Source organism: Staurois parvus, unplaced genomic scaffold, assembly GCF_062004578.1.
Source record: "Staurois parvus isolate SC_StPar_1 unplaced genomic scaffold, SC_StPar_1.0 ptg000465l, whole genome shotgun sequence".
Classification (NCBI taxonomy): Eukaryota; Metazoa; Chordata; class Amphibia; order Anura; family Ranidae; genus Staurois; species Staurois parvus.
The window spans coordinates 714,451-730,896 of record NW_028318261.1 but is presented as its reverse complement, the minus strand read 5'-3'; positions in this window follow the sequence as shown (position 1 = coordinate 730,896).

The window sequence follows — 16,446 nt, the reverse complement described above, 5'->3', positions numbered from 1 at the left end:
AAAAGAGAGGATCAAACATTCTTTTTATATAATGTGGAGGATCCCTGTGACACAGCGGATCACCAATTGCAGTAAAGAGCCGATGACACAGGCTCTATCATGTGATCAGCTGTGTCCAATCACAGCTGATTGCATGTAAATAGGAAATGTCGGTTATCTGCAGTTCTCTCCTCACGCTGACAGCACATGGCGAGAGGAGAGCGGGTAAGTGGCATTCCTCAGAAGGACATCTACACTGATCATCAGTGTCCTGATTATGAGTGTAGCCCCATCAGTGCTGCCTTTCAGTGCCCATCAATGCCACATGGCACTGAAAGGCAGCTCTGATGGACACTGCTATCAGTTCCAGTCAGTGTCGCCTATCAGTGCCCATCAGTGCTATAGATGGTTGCTTCCTTTCAATGCCCACCAGTGCTGCCTATCAGTGCCCATCACTGCAGCCTCATTAGTGCACATCAGTAAAGGAAAACAATTACTTATTTACAAAATTTTATAACAGAAAGAAACAAAACTTTTTTTTTTTCATTTTCAGTCTTTTTTAGTTTGTTTAGCTTAAACTAAAAAACCCATAAGTGATTAACCTCCCTAGCGGTCTGATTATGTCACTATTTCTGTGCTCAAAGCAGTAAATTGTTTTGCATGGAAATATGTTGTTTTTTTATTGTAGGCCTGTAATTCTTAGGAATAACTCACTGAAATCTGTCTGAACAAGAGTCTAGTAAACATCCCGGGTATGATAAAACTTGAAACACAAAATCATAAATTATAATAATCATAAAAAATAATAATATATTAAATTTAATTCAATAATATAATTAGAGATGAGCGAAGAAATGAAAAATTCGATTCGACTGATTCGGCGAATTCGTGTACAATATTCGATTCGAGTCGAATAAATTCGCTGTGAATTTAACTTAAAAAAGGGTGTTTCTAGGCTTCAGAGAGACTTAATATTAGTGCAGAACACTGTACCTTTAATTTAAATGCCCTTGGAGTCTGCTGGGAAAGAGAAATAATACTGTCACTCAGTATGACATGCAGATGAGTGCCGTCGATCTTAGAATCACCGCACACTTCACTCATTTGGCCAGTCACGGGGCCAAAACCAGTGTTTGGAGCCACAGTGTGGCGGTGGAGGCAGCAGCAATGGGAGGCCATACAGCAACCTATGACAAAATGGAAACCAGCAGGAGTGTGAGGAGACCTGAAAGTGGCACATGGCAGAGTGGGAGCAATGGGAGGCGGTACAGGGACCCAGGTCACACTGTGGGCCCAGCAGCAGCGTGACCAGGCGGTACGGGGGCCCATGGCAGATTTGGGGCCTGGCAGCACCTATGGGAGGCCTGTAATCTGCCAGCACCCTATGACAAAATGGAACCCTGGGCTGGGGCAGGCAGAACCGCCGTATCTTTATCACGGTTTTCCCAGGCCACCGAATGGCGACGCTGCATATGCTGACGCAACGCTGTAGTCCCAACATGGGCCCCCTGGCCACGCTTGACTTTCTGGCCACATAGTCGACATACGGCTACGTTTACTTCCTCGGGCGGCTTGACGAAAAATTGCCACACCGCAGAGTAGGAAACTTTGCCTCCGCTACTCCTCACTGGCTGACTGCTACTTCCTCCGTGCACACCGGCACCACTACTGGCCGTGGTGGTAGGCTGCAGTGGAGCTGGTGCTCTACTCCGTGGCCGTTTGCCTCCACTGACACTGCTGCGACCCTGCTGCCTCCTGGCAGCAGCAATGGGAGGCCGTACAGGGACCCATGAGAGACTCTGGACTTGGCAGCAGCATGAGGAGGCGGTATATAGGGGCCCATGGCAGATTAGGGGCCTGGCAGCAGCTATGGGAGGCCCGTAATCTGCCAGCACCCTATGTCAAAAAATTCAACACACCAGCAGTGTGAAGAGACCTGAATGTGGCACATGGCAGAGTGTGGCGATGGAAACAGCAGCAATGGGAGGCCGTACAGGGACCCATGAGAGACTCTGGACTTGGCAGCAGCATGAGGAGGCGGTATATAGGGGCCCATGGCAGATTAGGGGCCTGGCAGCAGCTATGGGAGGCCCGTAATCTGCCAGCACCCTATGTCAAAAAATTCAACACAACAGCAGTGTGTGAGGAGACCTGAAAGTGGCACATGGCAGAGTGTGGCGATGGAGACAGCAGCAATGGGAGGCCGTACAGGGACCCATGAGAGACTTTGGACTTGGCAGCAGCATGAGGAGGCGGTATATAGGGGCCCATGGCAGTTTAGGGGCCTGGCAGCAGCTATGGGAGGCCCGTAATCTGCCAGCACCCTATGTCAAAAAATTCAACACACCAGCAGTGTGAAGAGACCTGAATGTGGCACATGGCAGAGTGTGGCGATGGAAACAGCAGCAATGGGAGGCCGTACAGGGACCCATGAGAGACTCTGGACTTGGCAGCAGCATGAGGAGGCGGTATATAGGGGCCCATGGCAGATTAGGGGCCTGGCAGCAGCTATGGGAGGCCCGTAATCTGCCAGCACCCTATGTCAAAAAATTCAACACACCAGCAGTGTGTGAGGAGACCTGAAAGTGGCACATGGCAGAGTGTGGCGATGGAGACAGCAGCAATGGGAGGCCGTACAGGGACCCATGAGAGACTCTGGACTTGGCAGCAGCATGAGGAGGCGGTATATAGGGGCCCATGGCAGATTAGGGGCCTGGCAGCAGCTATGGGAGGCCCGTAATCTGCCAGCACCCTATGTCAAAAAATTCAACACAACAGCAGTGTGTGAGGAGACCTGAAAGTGGCACATGGCAGAGTGTGGCGATGGAGACAGCAGCAATGGGAGGCCGTACAGGGACCCATGAGAGACTCTGGACTTGGCAGCAGCATGAGGAGGCGGTATATAGGGGCCCATGGCAGATTAGAGGCCTGGCAGCAGCTATGGGAGGCCCGTAATCTGCCAGCACCCTATGTCAAAAAATTGAAAACACAAGCAGTGTGAAGAGACCTGAATGTGGCACATGGCAGAGTGTGGCGATGGAGACAGCAGCAATGGGAGGCTGTACAGGGACCCATGAGAGACTCTGGACTTGGCAGCAGCATGAGGAGGCGGTATATAGGGGCCCATGGCAGATTAGGGGCCTGGCAGCAGCTATGGGAGGCCCGTAATCTGCCAGCACCCTATGTCAAAAAATTCAACACAACAGCAGTGTGTGAGGAGACCTGAAAGTGGCACATGGCAGAGTGTGGCGATGGAGACAGCAGCAATGGGAGGCCGTACAGGGACCCATGAGAGACTCTGGACTTGGCAGCAGCATGAGGAGGCGGTATATAGGGGCCCATGGCAGATTAGGGGCCTGGCAGCAGCTATGGGAGGCCCGTAATCTGCCAGCACCCTATGTCAAAAAATTGAAAACACAAGCAGTGTGAAGAGACCTGAATGTGGCACATGGCAGAGTGTGGCGATGGAGACAGCAGCAATGGGAGGCCGTACAGGGACCCATGAGAGACTCTGGACTTGGCAGCAGCATGAGGAGGCGGTATATAGGGGCCCATGGCAGATTAGGGGCCTGGCAGCAGCTATGGGAGGCCCGTAATCTGCCAGCACCCTATGTCAAAAAATTCAACACACCAGCAGTGTGTGAGGAGACCTGAAAGTGGCACATGGCAGAGTGTGGCGATGGAGACAGCAGCAATGGGAGGCCGTACAGGGACCCATGAGAGACTCTGGACTTGGCAGCAGCATGAGGAGGCGGTATATAGGGGCCCATGGCAGATTAGGGGCCTGGCAGCAGCTATGGGAGGCCCGTAATCTGCCAGCACCCTATGTCAAAAAATTCAACACAACAGCAATGTGTGAGGAGACCTGAAAGTGGCACATGGCAGAGTGTGGCGATGGAGACAGCAGCAATGGGAGGCCGTACTGGGACCCATGAGAGACTCTGGACTTGGCAGCAGCATGAGGAGGCGGTATATAGGGGCCCATGGCAGATTAGGGGCCTGGCAGCAGCTATGGGAGGCCCGTAATCTGCCAGCACCCTATGTCAAAAAATTGAAAACACAAGCAGTGTGAAGAGACCTGAATGTGGCACATGGCAGAGTGTGGCGATGGAGACAGCAGCAATGGGAGGCTGTACAGGGACCCATGAGAGACTCTGGACTTGGCAGCAGCATGAGGAGGCGGTATATAGGGGCCCATGGCAGATTAGGGGCCTGGCAGCAGCTATGGGAGGCCCGTAATCTGCCAGCACCCTATGTCAAAAAATTCAACACAACAGCAGTGTGTGAGGAGACCTGAAAGTGGCACATGGCAGAGTGTGGCGATGGAGACAGCAGCAATGGGAGGCCGTATAGGGACCCATGAGAGACTCTGGACTTGGCAGCAGCATGAGGAGGCGGTATATAGGGGCCCATGGCAGATTAGGGGCCTGGCAGCAGCTATAGGAGGCCCGTAATCTGCCAGCACCCTATGTCAAAAAATTCAACACAACAGCAGTGTGTGAGGAGACCTGAAAGTGGCACATGGCAGAGTGTGGCGATGGAGACAGCAGCAATGGGAGGCCGTACAGGGACCCATGAGAGACTCTGGACTTGGCAGCAGCATGAGGAGGCGGTATATAGGGGCCCATGGCAGATTAGGGGCCTGGCAGCAGCTATGGGAGGCCCGTAATCTGCCAGCACCCTATGTCAAAAAATTGAAAACACAAGCAGTGTGAAGAGACCTGAATGTGGCACATGGCAGAGTGTGGCGATGGAGACAGCAGCAATGGGAGGCTGTACAGGGACCCATGAGAGACTCTGGACTTGGCAGCAGCATGAGGAGGCGGTATATAGGGGCCCATGGCAGATTAGGGGCCTGGCAGCAGCTATGGGAGGCCCGTAATCTGCCAGCACCCTATGTCAAAAAATTCAACACAACAGCAGTGTGTGAGGAGACCTGAAAGTGGCACATGGCAGAGTGTGGCGATGGAGACAGCAGCAATGGGAGGCCGTATAGGGACCCATGAGAGACTCTGGACTTGGCAGCAGCATGAGGAGGCGGTATATAGGGGCCCATGGCAGATTAGGGGCCTGGCAGCAGCTATAGGAGGCCCGTAATCTGCCAGCACCCTATGTCAAAAAATTCAACACACCAGCAGTGTGTGAGGAGACCTGAAAGTGGCACATGGCAGAGTGTGGCGATGGAGACAGCAGCAATGGGAGGCCGTACAGGGACCCATGAGAGACTCTGGAACTGGCAGCAGCATGAGGAGGCGGTATATAGGGGCCCATGGCAGATTAGGGGCCTGGCAGCAGCTATAGGGGGCCCGTAATCTGCCAGCACCCTATGTCAAAAAATTCTACACACCAGCAGTGTGTGAGGAGACCTGAAAGTGGCACATGGCAGAGTGTGGCGATGGAGACAGCAGCAATGGGAGGCCGTACAGGGACCCATGAGAGACTCTGGACTTGGCAGCAGCATGAGGAGGCGGTATATAGGGGCCCATGGCAGATTAGGGGCCTGGCAGCAGCTATGGGAGGCCTGTAATCTGCCAGCACCCTATGTCAAAAAATTGAAAACACAAGCAGTGTGAAGAGACCTGAATGTGGCACATGGCAGAGTGTGGCGATGGAGACAGCAGCAATGGGAGGCTGTACAGGGACCCATGAGAGACTCTGGACTTGGCAGCAGCATGAGGAGGCGGTATATAGGGGCCTATGGCAGATTAGGGGCCTGGCAGCAGCTATAGGAGGCCCGTAATCTGCCAGCACCCTATGTCAAAAAATTCTACACACCAGCAGTGTGAAGAGACCTGAATGTGGCACATGGCAGAGTGTGGCGATGGAAACAGCAGCAATGGGAGGCCGTACAGGGACCCATGAGAGACTCTGGACCTAGCAGCAGCATGAGGAGGCGGTATATAGGGGCCTATGGCAGATTAGGGGCCTGGCAGCAGCTATAGGAGGCCCGTAATCTGCCAGCACCCTATGTCAAAAAATTCAACACACCAGCAGGGTGTGAGGAGACCTGAAAGTGGCACATGTTTGAGGCATGATTCATGGCGGATTTAGTCAGTTGTGTCAGGAACTGGTGGTTTGAAATCCAGACTAATCCACGCCTGATTCATTTTCACAAACGTGAGTCTCTCCACACTTTGGGTGGACAGTCGTGTCCTCCGCGGAGTTGCAATACCTCCTGCCGCACTAAACACGCGCTCCGATGCCACGCTACTGGCCGGGCATGACAGCCTTTCAAGGGCAAATTCAGCTAGTTGGGGCCAAAGGTCAAGTTTCGTTGCCCAGTAGTCAAGGGGATTGTCTACCTCGGTTGGCAGGGTGCTGTCCAAGTAGGCCCAAGCCTGTTGTTTGAGCTCCTGCTCCAGGTCCACCTGATGCTGCTGCTGCTGCTGCGGCTGGTTAGTAGTTTCCTCACTGCGCTGGTGAAGAAAGCTACTCATCATCGACTGCAGACTGAGGCAGCCGCTGCTGGTGGAGCTGCCACTGCTCCTACCAGCCCACCCCTCCCCTGCTGCCATGCCAGCGGAACGCGAGCGCACAGGGCCCACAGTGTCTGAGGATGGACGTTGGCGCACAAAGGCAGAGACCAACTGACTACATAGGTGGTTTTTATAGTACGTAATTTTGGCCTCCCTCTCAGCAGGTGTGAAAAAGGCCACCATTTTGGACCGGTAGCGAGGGTCCAACAAGGTGGACAGCCAAAAGTCATCCCTCTGTCTGATGGTTATTATTCGGCTGTCGCTACGCAAGCAAGCGAGCATGCTATGGGCCATTTGTGCCAAGGAATGCGAGGGACTCCCTGCCTCCATCTCCACAGCATACTGCCACGGTGCGTCTGGGTCCTCTGTCTCCTCCTCCTCTACCAGATGCTCCTGCTCCTCCACTCCTGTCCGCTGAGTGGAAAAACCACCCATTTCACTCAATAATTCCTGAGCACCAATGTCCTCCTCTACCTCCTCCTCTTCTTCCTGTCCTGCCCCCACAGGGGTCATGTGGCGTTGAGATCTGTGCGCCACGTCTACCGCACCCTGACCAGCCATTGTTAACAGCATTTGTTCCAGGACGTGCAACAGAGGAATGACGTCGTTCATCCCATAGTCCTGCCGACTCACGAATAGCGTGGCCTCCTCAAAGGGCCTGAGCAAGCGGCAGGTGTCACGCATGAGCTGCCAATGGCTGACATCTAAGTTACACAGGGAGTACCTTTATCCGCTTTTAACATCAGGAAATCTGTGATGGCCTTTCGTTGTTCGTAAAGGCGGTCTAACATATGTAGGGTTGAATTCCACCTTGTTGCAACATCACAGCATGAGGAGTCGGTACGGGGGCCCATGGCAGATTACGTGCCTGGCAGCAGCAATGGGAGGCCCGTAATCTGGCAGCACCCTATGTCAAAAAATTGAACACACCAGCAGTGTGAGGAGACCTGAAAGTGGCACATGGCAGAGTGTGGCGATGGAGACAGCAGTAATGGGAGGCCATACAGGGACCCATGAGAGACTCTGGAACTGGCAGCAGCATGAGGAGGCGGTATATAGGGGCCCATGGCAGATTAGGGGCCTGGCAGCAGCTATGGGAGGCCCGTAATCTGCCAGCACCCTATGTCAAAAAATTGAACACAACAGCAGTGTGTGAGGAGACCTGAAAGTGGCACATGGCAGAGTGTGGCGATGGAGACAGCAGCAATGGGAGGCCGTACAGGGACCCATGAGAGACTCTGGAACTGGCAGAAGCATGAGGAGGCGGTATATAGGGGCCCATGGCAGATTAGGGGCCTGGCAGCAGCTATGGGAGGCCCGTAATCTGCCAGCACCCTATGTCAAAAAATTCAACACAACAGCAGTGTGTGAGGAGACCTGAAAGTGGCACATGGCAGAGTGTGGCGATGGAGACAGCAGCAATGGGAGGCCGTACAGGGACCCATGAGAGACTCTGGACTTGGCAGCAGCATGAGGAGGCGGTATATAGGGGCCCATGGCAGATTAGGGGCCTGGCAGCAGCTATGGGAGGCCCGTAATCTGCCAGCACCCTATGTCAAAAAATTCAACACAACAGCAGTGTGTGAGGAGACCTGAAAGTGGCACATGGCAGAGTGTGGCGATGGAGACAGCAGCAATGGGAGGCTGTACAGGGACCCATGAGAGACTCTGGACTTGGCAGCAGCATGAGGAGGCGGTATATAGGGGCCCATGGCAGATTAGGGGCCTGGCAGCAGCTATGGGAGGCCCGTAATCTGCCAGCACCCTATGTCAAAAAATTCAACACAACAGCAGTGTGTGAGGAGACCTGAAAGTGGCACATGGCAGAGTGTGGCGATGGAGACAGCAGTAATGGGAGGCCATACAGGGACCCATGAGAGACTCTGGAACTGGCAGCAGCATGAGGAGGCGGTATATAGGGGCCCATGGCAGATTAGGGGCCTGGCAGCAGCTATGGGAGGCCCGTAATCTGCCAGCACCCTATGTCAAAAAATTGAACACAACAGCAGTGTGTGAGGAGACCTGAAAGTGGCACATGGCAGAGTGTGGCGATGGAGACAGCAGCAATGGGAGGCCGTACAGGGACCCATGAGAGACTCTGGAACTGGCAGAAGCATGAGGAGGCGGTATATAGGGGCCCATGGCAGATTAGGGGCCTGGCAGCAGCTATGGGAGGCCCGTAATCTGCCAGCACCCTATGTCAAAAAATTCAACACAACAGCAGTGTGTGAGGAGACCTGAAAGTGGCACATGGCAGAGTGTGGCGATGGAGACAGCAGCAATGGGAGGCCGTACAGGGACCCATGAGAGACTCTGGACTTGGCAGCAGCATGAGGAGGCGGTATATAGGGGCCCATGGCAGATTAGGGGCCTGGCAGCAGCTATGGGAGGCCCGTAATCTGCCAGCACCCTATGTCAAAAAATTCAACACAACAGCAGTGTGTGAGGAGACCTGAAAGTGGCACATGGCAGAGTGTGGCGATGGAGACAGCAGCAATGGGAGGCTGTACAGGGACCCATGAGAGACTCTGGACTTGGCAGCAGCATGAGGAGGCGGTATATAGGGGCCCATGGCAGATTAGGGGCCTGGCAGCAGCTATGGGAGGCCCGTAATCTGCCAGCACCCTATGTCACTCTCCTCGCCAGTACTTCTTCGCCTGGCTGCTGAAAAGGCCGATGTCTCCCCCCGTTCCTGACCGCCCTCTGTTAGCTCTTCCTCACTGTACAGTGGAGCTGAGCCCACAGCATGCGATACTTCGCTTGGTGAGGGAACAGCAAAGGACAGGGGCAGGTAGAGGACATGTGATTTCAGTGGGCTTGCTCCCGGGCCATGCCAACTAACGGTTGTGTCTGACGTACCCACCGACCGTTGGCTGTAGGTGTCAGAGGTGACCTGGGAAGAGGAAGACGACCGAGCCAACCAATCAATGACGGCAGGGTTGTCGGTGGAGACACGACCGCTGGATGACACCGGGAGCACTGGCCTCTGGCTGCGAATAGTGCTGCCTCGACCCCTTCCTCTGCTGCCACGTCTGCTCACTCCTAAAAAATTGCCTCCTCTGCCACTCCTCTGCATGTTGTCTGACATACTCTTTAATTCAACGATTATGTGTCCCTGAGTAACAATTCTCTGGCACTCAGTAACAATTCTGTCTGTCCCTGAGTAAAAATTCTGTGGCCCTAATTAAAGTTTCTGTGGCCCTGAGTAACAATTCTCTGGCACTCCGTAACAATTCTGTCTGTCCCTGAGTAAAAATTCTGTGGCCCTAAGTAACAGTTCTGTGGCCCTCAGTAACAGTTCTGTGTCTGTGCGAGTAACAATTCTGTGTCTGTGCGAGTAACAATTCTGTGGCCCTAAGTAAAAGTTCTGTGGCCTTCAGTAACAATTCTGTGTCTGTGCGAGTAACAATTCTGTGGCCCTAAGTAAAGTTTCTGTGGCCCTGAGTAACAATTCTCTGGCACTCCGTAACAATTCTGTCTGTCCCTGAGTATGAATTCTGTGGCCCTAACTAGCGTTTCTTTGTCCCTAAGTAACAGTTCTGTGGCCCTGAGTAACAATTCTGTGTCTGTGCGAGTAACAATTCTGTGGCCCTAAGTAACAGTTCTGTGGCCCTCAGTAACAGTTCTGTGTCTGTGCGAGTAACAATTCTGTGTCTGTGCGAGTAACAATTCTGTGGCCCTAAGTAACAGTTCTGTGGCCTTCAGTAACAATTCTGTGTCTGTGCGAGTAACAATTCTGTGTCTGTGCGAGTAACAATTCTGTGGCCCTAAGTAAAGTTTCTGTGGCCCTAAGTAACAATTCTCTGGCACTCAGTAACAATTCTGTCTGTCCCTGAGTAACAATTCTCTGGCACTCAGTAACAATTCTGTCTGTCCCTGAGTAAAAATTCTGTGGCCCTAAGTAAAGTTTCTGTGGCCCTGAGTAACAATTCTCTGGCACTCCGTAACAATTCTGTCTGTCCCTGAGTAACAATTCTCTGGCACTCAGTAACAATTCTGTCTGTCCCTGAGTAAAAATTCTGTGGCCCTAATTAAAGTTTCTGTGGCCCTAAGTAACAATTCTCTGGCACTCAGTAACAATTCTGTCTGTCCCTGAGTAACAATTCTCTGGCACTCCGTAACAATTCTGTCTGTCCCTGAGTAACAATTCTCTGGCACTCAGTAACAATTCTGTCTGTCCCTGAGTAAAAATTCTGTGGCCCTAAGTAAAGTTTCTGTGGCCCTGAGTAACAATTCTCTGGCACTCAGTAACAATTCTGTCTGTCCCTGAGTAAAAATTCTGTGGCCCTAAGTAAAGTTTCTGTGGCCCTGAGTAACAATTCTCTGGCACTCCGTAACAATTCTGTCTGTCCCTGAGTATGAATTCTGTGGCCCTAACTAGCGTTTCTTTGTCCCTAAGTAACAGTTCTGTGGCCCTGAGTAACAATTCTGTGTCTGTGCGAGTAACAATTCTGTGGCCCTAAGTAACAGTTCTGTGGCCCTCAGTAACAATTCTGTGTCTGTGCGAGTAACAATTCTGTGGCCCTAAGTAAAGTTTCTGTGGCCCTCAGTAACAGTTCTGTGTCTGTGCGAGTAACAATTCTGTGTCTGTGCGAGTAACAATTCTGTGGCCCTAAGTAAAGTTTCTGTGGCCCTAAGTAACAATTCTCTGGCACTCAGTAACAATTCTGTCTGTCCCTGAGTAAAAATTCTGTGGCCCTAAGTAAAGTTTCTGTGGCCCTGAGTAACAATTCTCTGGCACTCCGTAACAATTCTGTCTGTCCCTGAGTAACAATTCTCTGGCACTCAGTAACAATTCTGTCTGTCCCTGAGTAAAAATTCTGTGGCCCTAAGTAAAGTTTCTGTGGCCCTGAGTAACAATTCTCTGGCACTCAGTAACAATTCTGTCTGTCCCTGAGTATGAATTCTGTGGCCCTAACTAGCGTTTCTTTGTCCCTAAGTAACAGTTCTGTGGCCCTGAGTAACAATTCTGTGTCTGTGCGAGTAACAATTCTGTGGCCCTAAGTAACAGTTCTGTGGCCCTCAGTAACAGTTCTGTGTCTGTGCGAGTAACAATTCTGTGTCTGTGCGAGTAACAATTCTGTGGCCCTAAGTAACAGTTCTGTGGCCTTCAGTAACAATTCTGTGTCTGTGCGAGTAACAATTCTGTGGCCCTAAGTAAAGTTTCTGTGGCCCTAAGTAACAATTCTCTGGCACTCAGTAACAATTCTGTCTGTCCCTGAGTAACAATTCTCTGGCACTCAGTAACAATTCTGTCTGTCCCTGAGTAACAATTCTCTGGCACTCAGTAACAATTCTGTCTGTCCCTGAGTAAAAATTCTGTGGCCCTAAGTAAAGTTTCTGGGGCCCTGAGTAACAATTCTCTGGCACTCAGTAACAATTCTGTCTGTCCCTGAGTAACAATTCTCTGGCACTCAGTAACAATTCTGTCTGTCCCTGAGTAAAAATTCTGTGGCCCTAAGTAAAGTTTCTGTGGCCCTAAGTAACAATTCTCTGGCACTCAGTAACAATTCTGTCTGTCCCTGAGTAACAATTCTCTGGCACTCAGTAACAATTCTGTCTGTCCCTGAGTAAAAATTCTGTGGCCCTAAGTAACAATTCTCTGGCACTGAGTAACAATTCTGTCTGTCCCTGAGTATGAATTCTGTGGCCCTAACTAGCGTTTCTTTGTCCCTAAATAATGATTCTGTGGCCCTCATTAACAAGTCTGTGTCCCTGAGTAATAGTTCTCTGTCCCTAAGTAACTTTTCTCTGTCCCCAATTATCGTTTCTGTGGCCCTAACTCTGTCCCTGTCCCTAGTACAGAGCGGTCTGCCTCTGTTCAATAACTGCAGGCAAATGAAGAATTCCAAAATGGCCGCTATTTATAGCTCGACCATTACACAGTGCTGGCTGGCTGCTGATTGGCTGATGCGATCACATGTAGTTGAGGAATGCATTATGGGTCAGCGCGCCTTGTCTGCGCGCCTTCCCAGACATCCCCGCTCCGTCGCCGCACATGTCAGCCGCCATTTTCTGAAAAATTTCGATTCGCGCGTCCGAATTGGGCTATTTTTCGGATTCGGCACGAATCGAAATTTTTCCGATATTCGACTCGAATTCCACTTCGGATACTTCGATTCGCTCATCTCTAAATATAATCAAACCAAAAACACTGAAATTTGAAATATAGCGCCAAGTTTGCACATCGCTGAGCAAAGTCGCAAAATCGTTTTCAGTGTCTGATGACGAATTTCTCCACAAATCATTATCACTCAATTCTGCAAGTAGTTCTAATTTACTATCGTTGTTCTCTAGTCCAAAAAGCGTCCCTTTAGGTCCAAATCGGTTTTAGACGCCATGGACATTTCTCGATTTCCAGATAGAAAGAACAGTAAAAATGCAGGCAGGGCACAGGACAAAGCACTAGGGACAAAATGTATGTAAAATGCTTTGATACAGTAATGTTATACTATGAGATTTTAGTGTATTGAGTGAACATCCCGACGCTCGCAGGGAACGGAACCCAGATGCCGGCATCGGCCGGAGGAGATGGCCGGGGATGCTGCAGGGGACACATCGCAGGAGTGCGGGACTCCCTTAGCAATGCTGCAGCATAATCCTGAGTGTAGCTCGGGATTACCGTTTTTGGTACTGAAAGTTAACCCCGAGCTACTCTCGGGAATACCGCCAGGGGGTTTAAATACCAGCAAAAGAAAGCTGTCTCAAAAAAAAGAATACAAATTTTGTTTTAGGTACAGTGTTGCATGCCCAGTAGGCAAGTGGTTAAACTGTTACTAAATCCACAACAGTAAAATCAGTCTGTATATGCGGTAAAGCATGCGTGTTATACTCACTGTGACAGCTAAGGGGTATTGCTGGAGAGTTGTTTTTTTTTTCTGGGAGAGTGCATGTAATCAGCACAGGGCCAATCAGCACTGTCTAGACAAAGGTCAGTGGTTCTGCATCCTCCTAGAGCAAAAAGAAAATTCCTCCTACAAGCTTTAACCAGTGCTCTGCTGAACACTGATAGAAGTCACAAGACTGCTCTAACTGCTGATGAGAAAGGTATTTAGCAGTTTATATTTACTAAAATAATTGCATTTCCATGTTCTGTGTACTGTGGGAAACCAAATATGGTGAATGCAGGGTCCTGGATTTAGTAACTCTAAGATACTGGCACCTGCACCTGAAGCCGATTGAAGAATATTAAAAGTCAGCAGATAGTTATGTGGGGGGACTCTGGAGCTCCACTTTAATGCATAGAATGCATAAAGGTAAAAAAAACCTGAACTGAACTAGTTTCCATCTGGCCAATAGCAAATTGACAGATGAGTGGGACTTTCGGTGATCTGGGTGGGCATCATATGATGTCCTCCGGGATCACGCCACGGCAAGATCTGCCACCATTGGACACAGCCAATGACAGATCTGTGTATTGGCCCGTTGTCAGTACCATGTGACCAAGCTGAGCAGGTCACATGACAATTGTAAACAATGGATGGTTGCCTTTCGTGCCATCCATTGTACACAATTGTGTTGCTATGGTCACAATGATCACATGTACAGAATGGGCCAATCACAGCCCATCTCTGTCATGTGATTAGCTGTGGCCAATAACAGCTAATCACAACAAAAAAATGTAATTAATCAATTTCATTCATTTAAATACTTGCTTATAGCAATGAAATTCTTTGCTATAAGCAATCAATGTGTAAAAAAATAAAATAACTTCCCCAGAGTAGCACAATGTGACTATGGTAACATTATACTACTCTAGTCACAGCGTGTTATTAAAAAAAAAATATTAAAAGAAATAAGATGTAATTTCAAAAAATAACATTTTACTTTTTTTTTTTTTTGTACTGTCACCAGTCAGTGTCTCTGATCGCCACCACACCAGTTACATGATGATGCTATCCTGCACTGGTAACAGTATGTACAAAAAGAGAAAAAAAAAAATCATGAAAATATGTTTTAATTTCATTTTCCCAAAAAAATTACAACTTAAAAAAAACTTGCCATGCCTCTTAGTACCCTCGACTGTCTACTTTGCAAAAAGGGGTCATTTGGGGGATCTGTACTGTGCTGACATTTTTGGGTCTCAAGAAATTAGATTGGCTATACAGGATTTATCGATTTTCAGATATATGCAATAGTTTGATATATGCGATAGTCCTACAGACTAAATAATAAACACTGATTTGGGGTATTTTCATTTAAACAAAATGTACCAGAATACATTTTGACTTAAAATTTATGAAGAACAATTATTTATTTACAAAATTTTATAGCAGAAACAAAGAAAAACATGTTTTTGTTTTTTTTAAACTTTTCAGGCTTTGTTTATTTAGCAAAATTAAAAAAACCCAGTAGTGATTAAACACCACCAAAAGAAAGCTCTATTTGTGTGAACAAAATGATAATTTAGTTTGGGTACAGCATTGCATGATTGCGCAATCGTCAAAGTGGGAGAGCGCTGAAATCAGAAAAATGGCCTGGGCAGGAAGGGGGTAAAAGTGCCTGGTATTGAAGTGATTAATGTGGACATTAATATGCTGACACTGATCAGCCATAATCTCTTGACCACTAACCAGTAAGTAACATTAATAATCTTGTTACAATGGCACCTGAAAGTTGCTGCGATATTTTAGGCAGCAAGTACACATGTTGTCCCTGAAGTTGATGTGTTGGAAGCAGGAAAAATGAGAATCACAGTTTGTTGTGTAAGACTGGTGAAGGTGCCCATGCAGACTCCTATCCACATCCAAAAGCGCCTGCTTGCAATAGGCACATGAGCATCAGAAATTAACCACAGAACAATGGAGGAAGGTGGCCTGGTCTCTTGAATCATATTTTCTTTTACATAATGTGGATGGCTGGGTGCATGCGCATCATTGACCTGGGAAAGAGACAGCACCAGGATGCAGTATGTGAAGAGGACAAGCCAAGGGAGGCAGTGTGATGATTTGGGCAATGTTCTGCTGGGAAATCTTGGATCCTGCCATTTATTTGGATGTTGCTTGACACATCACCTCCCTAAACATTGTTGCTGACCAAGTACACCCTTACATGGAAACTGTATTCCTGATGTCAGTGGCCTCTCAGCAGAATAATGCACACTGTCACACTAAGAAACACAACGTGTGGCCTCCAAATTCTCCAGATCTCAATCCATCGTGCATCTGTTAGATGTGCTTGAAAAACTCAAAAGTCCAATCCATGAAGGCCCCACCTTGCAACTTACAGCACTTGAAAAGGACTTGCTACTGGCAGTTTGGTGCCAAGATTTTGTGTGGTGAGGGAATTTGTGTCAGGATGGGGAAGGTGTGCTGGGATGAGTTATTGGGGAGGGTAAGCATTCTGATTAGTGCTAGATTTTATTTTTTTTGGGGGGAGGGAATTGTTACTGTACATTACACACTCCTGCCCGCTTTTTATTTTGTACACCTGATCCCTGCCTTATTGTGTCATGTACTCCTAAACCTGCTACCGCCTACAGCAATCCCTAACCCCTGCACAGGCAAGTGTCCTGGTGGATGGACTTGCTCCTGGTGGCTTGTTGGACTGATACATGCAACTGAACCAATTAATAAAAGTAGGCGTGAGCCCTTCACATATACAACACTCCCTCTAACAGCAATAAAGCAAAACCATGAACAAAAACAAAATGGTATATAATAGTTAAAAAGTCCAAATGCTAATAGGAAAGTCCCCACACTATATTCTTGTTGATGTAAAAAAGGTGATCAATTCTTATTATATTCGACAGCGTTCAGCTAATCTATCCAGATGAACTGCACACTCACTAGCAGGGGCAGACTGACCATTTGAGCACTGCCTGAGGTCAATAGGGTGCCCCATGAAATGCCCATGGTACCTTTTATAGTTTTTTTTTGGGTGTGGGCAAGGACACAGGGGCCCCATGATCCCCTATTGCCCGGGGGCCCCATGAGTTGTCAGTTCGCCCCTGTTCACTAGATCCCCTCAGCCACCGATATGGCCAGCAGGC